We start from the raw sequence: 10,579 nt of genomic DNA on the forward strand, positions 1-10,579 counted from the left end.
TAAGTCATGTGTTCTTTACTGGGCTAATCAATGTCCAGAGGGATGGATTCTAATGAGCCAGCCTGGGCTGTGCACTAGCTGATAAGGTGGGAAAGGTGGCTGTAGTCCCTGTAGGTCAGTGAATGCCAATTTCTCAAAAGAAAAAAATATCTCTACAGAATCATTTCAGAAAGACATCAGCTTTGGGGAGCAGTGTATTCTCTACCCCTCCAAATCACACTGGCTGGATTCCTGTTCTGCCTGGTGTTCTGGACACTGATGATGACTCTGGGCTTTCCCAGGAAGAAGCTGCCTGTGTCTGAGGGAAACAAGCTTTCTCTGAAAGTGAGTGAAGATTGTCCTTCTGGGCCAAAGGGCTGTGTGCTGTGTTTCTGCTTTTCCGTACTACGTCATGGCTTTTGAAGCTATATTAATTCACTTTTCACTAGTGTTGGCAACATCACCAACCCCTCTTTCCACTTACAGCCCCGCAGGAAGCCCTCTGTGTTCTTTTGACAGCCCACCCCTTGCACCCAGAGAGAATTGGACCCATTGTTTCATGGGATTTCCTTTAGGCTAATCTGAGGAGTGTGAAAGAACCCATTTAAAGAGGTCTGATGAATAAGGACAAACTAAAGATCAAACTCAGGCACAGTCAAAAGCTGTTTGTTAACAGGCAAGATGTTCTTCAAAGCCTTTATCAGGAGCCAGGGGACACTTATCTTGCAGCACGAGGTGGAGCAAGTAGGCGGGTCTAGGAACATTCATTTGAAGTTCTGAACAGATGACGACTGGCCTGGCAGCTGGGCTCAGAATGATCAGGAAGTCACTTTGGTGAAGTGGGCAGCACTGGTAGATAAGGGTCTGGGGAAAATAGCAAGTCACGTAGTGGGTAATGTTTGTTGGAGAAGTCTTCCGAACCCTCCTGTCCTTGCACCCGCTTCCAGGAAGGAGCCACACGCTGCAAGTTAGAGAAGCTTTTTTTGAATTTTGGATCCCTGGTGTAGGAAATTGAGCTGATCTGGTGTCATATAAGCTTGTACCTGATTTTTGGATGATAAGTGAATACACAGAGGCATTGGCTTCCTTAAACCAGCACTAGGCTGTGGCATGATCGTGCATTCAGGGCCGGCTTCTCTAATACCTGCTATTAACAGCCATAGGTAACATTTGTTGAATGCCTACCATATGCCAGGCAGGCACTGTGCCCAGATAACCTCATTTGAGCTTCACCACACCCTACATTCTTATTGTCCCCATTTTACAGATGTAGGAACCGAGATCGTGTGAAGTTCATGCAGTCTACTTAAAGTTTCATAGCTATTCATTCAGTAATAGAGCTGCGAGCTGAAACTCTATGGCTTGCTACATCCAAAGCCTGTGCTCTTAATTGCTGTCGTACTGCTATTCTAGCTAGACCCACCAATGACTTCATCTCCCTTTTCCTTAGAAAACAGAAACTGAGTTATTCTCATCTCAAACCCCAGTCCTAGATGGAGAGTCTGAGGCACAGAGAGGGTAGAGTGACTCACCTGGAGCTATGATGGTTCACGGAATTGACCAGAAGGGATGGATTTTTTTTCTTATTGTAAAAGACAAGCTGTGAGTCAAACACCAACAGATTTAAAGACATGGGGGTGGTGATGGAAGAAAGCTTACCCAGAATTCAGAGTTACTCAGGTACCCATTTGAGTTAGGTATGTAATGATTCCTAGCAGCATACACACGTTTTGATATCACTCCTTAAAGGAACAACAACTACAAACCGTGTTGCTCCAAACAGTGGCCATTCTTCACATGCAGCTATTCAAATTCAAATAATTGAAATAAAATTTAAAAATCATCCGTTCTGTCAGCCACTTTTCAAGCGCCCAATAGCAGATACAGAGCATTCCCATCACTGCAGAAAGATCTATTGGACAGCACTGCTACAAAACCTCCCTGGACACATGCTCCATGCTGGGGACTGCCCCGTTTCTCTGCTGGTCTTCATTGCAAAACTCTTTGAAAGAGTCAGCTCTACTTGTTATCTCCACTTCCCCACCTACCTTTCTCTCCTCAGTCCACTCTATTCAAACTTTCCATATCAACCACTTCACTGAACTCTTTCTTTCCAGAGTCATTAATGATTCACATTTTGCCAAAGCCAATGGTCAATGTTCTTACCTTGTCCATCCTTTCCACTGCATTGGATGCTGTTGGTCACACTCTCCTTCTTCAAACACTTTCTTCTCTGAGCTTCTGGAAGACCACACTGTCTTGGTTCTCCTCCTACCTAAATGAGACTCACGGTAGTCTCCTTTAGTCCCTTCTCCTCCCCAATAAGACCTCTCATTGTGGGGTCCCTGGTCCTCGGACTCCCTATCTTAAGTATCTACATTCCTCCACAGGTGATCTCAACAGCCAGAAAGCAGAAAGCATAGCACACAGCTCCCAGGCTTCAAGCCCTCCAATGGCTTTCCATTGCAACTTGAATAAAATCCAAGGGCCTGCATGAGATAGCCTCTGCCTTCCACTCCCACTGTTCCGTCTGTGCTGGTTTTCTCTCTGTCCTTTAGCTAGGCTGTTTACTCCTGGCTCAGAGCCATTGGTTCAGACTGCTTGCTTCCAGATCTTTCAATGTCTGTTCGTTGTCATCATTTGGGTCTTAACTCAAGTATCACCTCTCAGAAAAGTGATTCTTGACCACTCTACATACAGCAGCTCTCCCCATCATGCACTAATATATCTTGTGTTATTTGATTTATTCATGGCATTTATTAGCAATTGAACTTTCCTTGTTTATTTATGTTTTATGGTCTTTCTGACATTGGCATACAAACTCCTTGGGGGCAGGGCCTCTGTTTCTCTTGCTCACCACTGTGTCCGCAGTATCTACCACAATGCTTGGCACATAGTAGGTGCTCATTTAAGGCTTCTTAGCTTAAAATGTTTGCTGACTAACAATTTGACCAGGAGTCAGAGTGGGGACATTAGGACTATAGTGGATTCAGTCCAGAGTCAGTCACAAGCAGAGGAAGAATCACTTACAGTTTGTGGGATGTACAGCTAGGAATGGAGAGCTTTGTTGAGTGAACGCTTCGCCCCTGGCCAGCTGGGCATGGCCCATGTTTTAGACCTATTTCCTCCATATTTTGTGACTCTATCTATTCCTTGACAATGTCAATTTCCCTTAACTTTTTTGCTGATTTCCTCTCAAAGATGTTAACCCAACATCAATATGACTTTGGACAAACTATTCACGGGCCTTGGTTTTCCTACCCATAAAGTGATTTGGTTTTTGGTAGAGAATTCCGAAACTGTCTTTCAGCATTGTATTTCTAATTATTAAATGTCACTTTAAAGAGCCTCAGGTCATACTCTTTCTGAAAAGTAATGTAACAATAATTTATAAAGGACTTTAAAAAGAATTTCACTTTTAGAACTTTAGCCTAAAGAAATAGTCAGAAATTTGAACAGAGATTTAGTCACAACTATGTTCATCTTAGAATTATTGCTAACAATTAAAATGTCAGACACAACTTAAATAATCGAAATAAGGAAGACTAAATAAATGCAAGTACTTATATTTTTGAATATTATATTAGAATATATTTGAATATTGGAATAAAAATTCCAACAACCATTGGAAATGAAGATTTCCAAAAAAAACTGATCATGAGAAAAAAAATTTACAATGCAGTATGAAATTGTTTATAATCTCAATCTGCAAAATGCATATGTTCATGGGAAGAAAACCTGGAGGAAATTAACTTGTAATTATCTCTGGGTCATGAGATTAGCTATTTTTTTTGTATTTGTTATTATTTTCCAAGTAATCTTCAATGGATATATCGGTCTTTTGGCAGCCAGTGAATTGCACTGTTAGGCAGGAATGGATTCCAGTGCTGTGAGTTTGGAGTCTGAAGTCTTGGGTTTGGTACAGTTTAGCTCAACAAAAATTTATCGAATGCCTTTTATGAGTCAGGTGCTGTGCCGTGAGCCGGGGATAAAACACGGGTAAGGCAGAGTCTGACCAAGAGCAGACTGAAAACTGAAAATCTGCCATAGAGGTAATTGCAGGCACTGTGGGAGCCCAGGAGAGAAGGAGAGGGTGTTTGGGAGAGAGGGATGAATGGAACACAGAGCTTCAGAAACAGCATCCTGAAGGTGCTGGGTCCCAGTTCTGGTCCTACTTGCTTGCTTGTGGCCTTGGACCAGTCATTTAACCTCTCAGCTTCTCAGTTCCCCATCTGTGAAATGGCAATAACACTACCAGGTCGTTTTACTGAACCAGGTTGTGATTTTTGCAGATTGCATCGAGACAGAGTATAGAAATGCCTTTGGTACCTGAGAAGTGCTATCAGGCGCTGCCGGACTTGACCAAAAGACAGCAGGAAGTAAAAGCCTTGATTTAACGTTTAACAGAGCAGCAAGGCCAGGGGCCAGTTGGATGACAATTCTCTTGTGTCTTGGATGAGCTTGCCACTTCTCCCTGCCTCTGAGCCTAGCAGCTATTTTGTGGTGTATTATTGCTCAAAAGAAATGCAAAAAAGCTGATGTGGGGATAAAATGGGACTCTTCAGCAGATTCTCAGCTTCCACATTGTACTGTCCCCTCCCTCCAGCTTCAGCTCTGGGGGTGACCTTCTGAAATCATTATGTTCTTTGACCCAGAAGAAATTGTGCTGCAGTTGAGGACCCAACGCCCTATTGTTTTGAAATTATCAAGCCTGGGTACTAACTGGAATTAGACTGGGGGGCTTGTGAGGCTGGTTGCATTGATGTTCAGTTTGCAGCTGTTTAAGCTGGATTCTTTTGTGTCAGTGGCATGTCCCATTGGTCCCAGTCCCTGGGCCACCACACATTTCGGAACAAAAGGGAAAGGCTGAAGCTTCTCCTTCCATGGCCAGATCTCAAATCTGCTTACTTGGAAAGGCAATGGCACCGGGGACGGGATTTGGTAGTTCCCTCAAAGAGTCCGAGTGTCTGCTTCTTCGTTCGTCTTTGGAGCAGTGCTGGCTCTTTCCTAGGAATCCTTGCATACAGTAGTTGGTTCATTCTCTCTCCCTCGGAACTTTCTCCTTTCTATCTCCTCTCTCCCCTTCCCTCCCTTTCATTTTCAGCAGATATTTATTGAGAATCCATTATGCATCTGGCATTGTGTAGCCTCTGTGGGGAAAAAAATTGAAAATGCCACCGAAAGTTTTAGATAAATACTATGGAACTTTTGGCGAGCTTCATGGAGGTCTCTCGGGTAAGGCTTCATGGAAAAGGGGTCATCTCAGCTGAGTTTTACAGTAAAGCTAGAATCTGGATAGCCCAAAAAAGAGGAGGGAATAGTCCAAACAAGGGCGTGGAAGTGGGGACTGCGAATTCGTCCCAAGTAGGGTGGAGAGTAAGGTGTCAGAGCAGACAAATGTTGGCCTGCCTTCATTTCTCCTGTCTCTCGCAGGGGATGGATAAACCTCACTCAGCCATGAGAATTCCATTTCTTAGCATGGAACTTTCTTCCCCTTCTCTGGTTCTGAAGGAGTAATCTTTGTACACCTGGGCTCTTCCAAACATTTCACCTGCTGGCTGAAGAATTTTGACATAAAAAGATGACAGTGGCAACATTAATACCTGCAGTTTAAAGACGGTATTTCCTTCTAAGTTACAAAAAACATTAACGTCATAATTAGCAACACCCATTTTTTTTTATGAGCCTGCTCTCTCTGTGTGACTCTAAAAAAGCAATTTTATCATTGCAGTCCCAGACCTTAAGAAGCTTCATTGTACACTTCTACAAGCCAACAAGTGCCTTGAAAATGGCGACTGGGTCTTATTTATTCTTGTAACCCTAACATGGTGTTTCATAAAAATTTGTTGAATGACGGTCCTAATGTGAACAGACAGATAAGGGCATGTATTCTGAAAAATCCGGGAATAAGAATAAAGTGGTATCAGCCTCATTTTCCGGGAAGATAAATTAGACAAAGCACATGAAGAGCTTTGCTCAGCCTTTCCATCAAAATTTGACAAGGTTCTCTTCTGAGTTTTGGCTCTGTGGCAAGCTCTGCACGGCCTTGGCAGAGCAGGGCCTGTCGTGTCTGCCACATGGCTGCTCCCCTGCAGTGCCAAAGGATGAGGCCATTTGGAGACAATCACCTTCTGTCCCTGGGCTTTGACATCTGGAAGGTGGACGACCAACAGGCCTTGGCCAGCCCTCTTGGCCCTCCAGCTTGCTGCATGTTTGTTGGAAGCAGTTTTTCAGAAGAAAGCCATGGTGGCGAAGGTCACCTTCTGGACAAATAATTCCGGTCCAGGGGCACCAGCTGCAATAGGGAGTCTGAGGCAATGAACAAATGAGCAAATGACTTTGTCTTAAAAGAAAAGAAGATTTTGACAGAGCTGTGGCTGTCCTTTGCTCAATAGGATTGGCACTCTGTAGAGAAGCGACTGAGGATGGCTTGGTTAGAATCCAATTTTAGGAATTAGTTCTACTCACAATAAGGCGCGTTAATAGGTCCCATGTTGAGCAGGCAGAATTCCCTGTCTCAGGTGCCAAGTGCCAATTAATGAAATCAACATTCAGGTCCCACAGGTAAACAACCAGTCAGGGTCCATTCTCCCAGAGCTGTAGGCAGGCATTTCCCTCAGTAGCACAGACTGTAGATAAATAGACTGTAAGCTCCAAGAAGACAGGAGTTATGCCTGTTTTGTTCACCACTATAGTTCCAGTTGCCTGGCTTGCCCTTAGCACCTGTATTAGATTGCAAAGAAACCCCGGTAAGTCTTCCCCTCCCTCCATCCTTGCCCCTTGCAATATGACTTTGCAACTCCTGGCTTTGGGACTTGCTTTGGCCATACGATGGGGCAGAAGCTACATGGTGTCAGTTCTGGGCCTGGACTTCAAGAGGCCTTGCACACTTCTGCTCTCCTTCTTGGGGCCTGCAGAGCCTCCATGTGAATGAGCTCAGGCTGGCCTGCTGCAGAGTGAGAGCCACAAGGTTTGGTCACTCTTACCACCCTGAATGACAACCAGCCAACCCCCAGAAGTATAGCTGCCTCGATGGCCAGTAGCTGACCACAGATGCATGAGTGAGTCTAGCTGAGATCAGAAGAATTGTCCAGCTGGGTCCAACCTGAAAGGTCACCCAAAGAAGTGCAAACTAAAGAAATGGTGATTGTTGTAAGTCGTTAATTTGGGGTAGTTTGTTATGCTGTAAAAGCTAACTGATTAAGCACCCAATATATGTTTACTGAGAGATGGATGGGTTATTGACTGGATGTCACCCAACCTTAAATTGCTTATCCACTCACTTTCTTTTATATTATCCTTTTATTTTCTTCCTAACACTTACCATAAGCAGAAACTATCTTGTTCACTTATTGGTTTGTTTAATTATTTACTATCTCCTTTTCCAGTATTGAAGCCCCATAAGGGTAGGAGGAAATCTTGCTTATCTTATGTTAACATTCCTATGGCCTAGAACAGTTCTTAGCACATAGTGGGCTCTCAATAAATATGTACTGAATGAGTGAGTTGATTTCATTCATGTCACTTATAGTGAGGCTACGTGAGCCAAGAACTTGGATATCACATATCTTGGCTCAAGTGTCCTCTGCTCTTTGTTTTCCTTGGAGGGGAGGACACAAGCTTTCCTTGACCCTCTCAGGGTCCCTGGCTGGGTCTGAAAATTAAACTGACAAGACAGATGAACAGCAGAAAAGCATACAAATTTATTTCGTGTAAGTTTTACCTGACACAGGAGCCTTCATAAGGAAATGAAGACCTGAAGAAACGGTTAACTCTGAGTGTTCTTATGCTAGGTTTGATGAAGAGTGGACGGTTGTGTAGAAATGTGATCAGGGAAAGAGCACGAGGTAAGAGTAGGAGACTGAGGGAAACTTACCAAGGCCTGTTTGTTCCCATTCTTCTGGGCCTCCCTTTGTCTGCAGAGAGCACGATGCTTCTTTCCTTTGCGTGTGGAGAGGGCACCTCTCACGTGAGGGTTTTATGACCTGTTTTATGGGAGAAGGGGCGTTGCTCAGAGTGACCTTCCTGCTTCTGCTGTTTTCTCAAACACCTTCAGCTTAAAATATTCGCTATGCCAAGGTGCTATATTTTGGAGTAATATGTTCTGAACCCCATTATCCTTAATTCCTTTCTTTGTAAATTAGCACTTATTGGGGCCTGGCAGATGAAAATAAAGATCCCTACATTCGTGGAGATAGTGTTATATTTCTTTTCTTCTACTTCAATTCTTAGGCCCTTATTGCCCTTCCCCAATAATTTTTAATTATCTGTGTTTAGATGAGGAAAGCCTTTGGTTTGCTTGAATTTTCTCCATTAAAATCACCACCAGTGGGGTTCTATTCAACAGGTATAAATTTTCAGTTAAGCAAGATGATTAAGTTCTAGCAATCTGCTGCACAACACTGTGCCTACGGTTGACAATACTGTATTGTACACTTAAAAATTTGTTGAGAGGGTAGATCTCCTGTTGAGTGTTCTTACCACAATTTTTTAAAAAAGAAATGTAATATAATACGGCTGCAATTTATTAGGATTGATAGAGTTCAGAACATAATGCCTCAAAATATGGCACCTTGGCATATTGAATTTTTTTTTTTTTTTTTGCTGAGGAAGATCTGCCCTGAGCTAACATCTGTGCCAATCTTCCCCTATTTTGTATGCAGGTCACCACCAGACCATGGCTGCCAATGAATGGTGTAGGTCAAAACCTACTCCCAGGAACTGAACCCAGGCCACTGAAGCGGAACCTGCTCAACTTAGCTGCTAGGCCATGGAAACGGCCCCTTGAATATTTTAAGCTGAAGGAATTTGAGAAACAGCAGGTGCAGGAAAGACTCTCTAACTTCTCTCTCCTCTCTTGAAGCATAAATCCCTCATGTGAGAGGAATGCTCCCTATACCCAGCAGAAAGGAGCATCCTTATCTCCGAAGACAAAGAGACACCAAGAAGAATCCTAACAAACAGCCTCCGCAAAGTTACCCCAGTTTATCACACCCTTTTGTCCTATCATATTTTTCCACAACTTCCCACTTTTCATCAAATCTTCTATTAAAAAATGCTGAAGTTGAACTCTTTCTTCAGGTCTCCATTTCCTTATGAAGGCTGTTGTGTCATGTAAACTCATATTAAATAAATTTGTATGCTCTTCTCTTGTTCATTTGTCCTTTGTCAGTTCAATTTATGGTGCCCCAGCTGGAGAGCCTAGGAGGGTAGTAGGGAAAAGAATTTTTCAGCCACTACAAAATGATATTAAAAAGAGTACAGTGGCAGTTTTTCTGACTCTAAAGACTGGTTCTTTGGATATGATCAGAGTCTGATAGCAGAAACATTGCTCATGGTATTCACAAATACATCCTTAGCAATTAAAAAAAAAAACTGGGCTGGCCCAGTGGTGTAGTGGTTAAGTTTGCACGTTCCGCTTCGAGGGCCTGGGGTTCGCCAGTTTGGATCCCGGGCATGGACATGACACTGCTTGTCAAACCATGCTGTGGTAGGCGTCCCATATATACATATATATATATATATAAATATATATAAATATATATATATATATAAAACTAGAGGAAGATGGGCACGGATGTTAGCTCAGGGCCAATCTTCCTCAGCAAAAAGAGGAGGATTGGCTGCAAATGTTAGCTCAGGGCTAATCTTCCTCAAAAAAAATAAAAACTAAAAACTTTTTTTTTAACAAAAGCATCACCACCACCATCAGTAGCATCATCAACAACAGTAGCCACAGTAACCAAGGTTAGTTTCTAAGATTTCCTTTCTCTTCCTTCCCCTGCTCTTACCTCAGATATTTATCTTGGCTTCTTGGTATTATTTACCTTAAACATTTCCTTTATTTACTCATGTTTATCCTCTACCTTAGATCCAAGTGGACAGAGAAATTACACAGAAGACAATGGAGACTTGCACTTTAAAGATTTCCGCTTAAAAATCAGAATTGTATTTATCTGGAAAAAATTCTTATAATGCGACATACACAAAAGGAAGTCTATCTCCTATTTCTCATCAACTATTGTTAGTGAGTTATCTCTAGGTTTTGTAAGGAACAAAAAGTATAATTATTGTTTTAGTATACATCTTCATTTTGGAAACAGTATAGCGCAATAAATGAGTAGATTTGGACTTGGGTTGGAGTCTTACTGTAAAATGGCCAAACTCGTGGTAGATTTCTTTTCCCCTTTAGGGTCAGGGACTCCAGCATCTAAACATCAACTGGAATAAAGAGATGAACCTTGACTTTCCCAGAAAGCCTTTGTGTTATTTAAACCTGTTGCCCTCCACCTCTTGGGCTGAGAAAAAATATCTAGGAGTCAAAGGAATGGATTACTTTCTTGCATAGTTCAGGGGAGGAGAAGTTATCCTTGATCCTCTTAGGGTCCCTGGCAGGGTCTGAAAATTAAACTGACAAAGACAGATGAACAGGAGAAAAGCATACAGATTAATTTCATGTAAGTTTTACATGACACAGGAGCCTTTGTGAAGAAATGAAGACTCAAAGAAACAATTAAGCCATTAAGTATTTTTGTATTAGTTGTGGTGAAGAGTGGACAGTTGTGGAGGAACAGAGCAGGTTAAGGGGTGTGAGGTAAGC

At 42.6% G+C, this 10,579-nt stretch overlaps 1 long non-coding RNA gene across 1 annotated transcript in view; it reads left to right on the top strand.

Annotated features, from left to right (window-relative positions):
* Nucleotides 1–9,132, top strand: part of LOC123285280 (uncharacterized) — a 56,108-nt gene extending 46,976 nt beyond the window's left edge. Inside the window, exon 4 of the long non-coding RNA XR_006526967.2 lies at nucleotides 8,643–9,132. This is a non-coding gene — a long non-coding RNA (uncharacterized lncRNA). The remainder of the gene's footprint in view (nucleotides 1–8,642) is intronic.
* The last annotated feature ends 1,447 nt before the right edge of the window (nucleotides 9,133–10,579 follow it).

Source organism: Equus asinus, chromosome 4 (genome assembly GCF_041296235.1).
Source record: "Equus asinus isolate D_3611 breed Donkey chromosome 4, EquAss-T2T_v2, whole genome shotgun sequence".
NCBI classification, from domain to species: domain Eukaryota; kingdom Metazoa; phylum Chordata; class Mammalia; order Perissodactyla; family Equidae; genus Equus; species Equus asinus.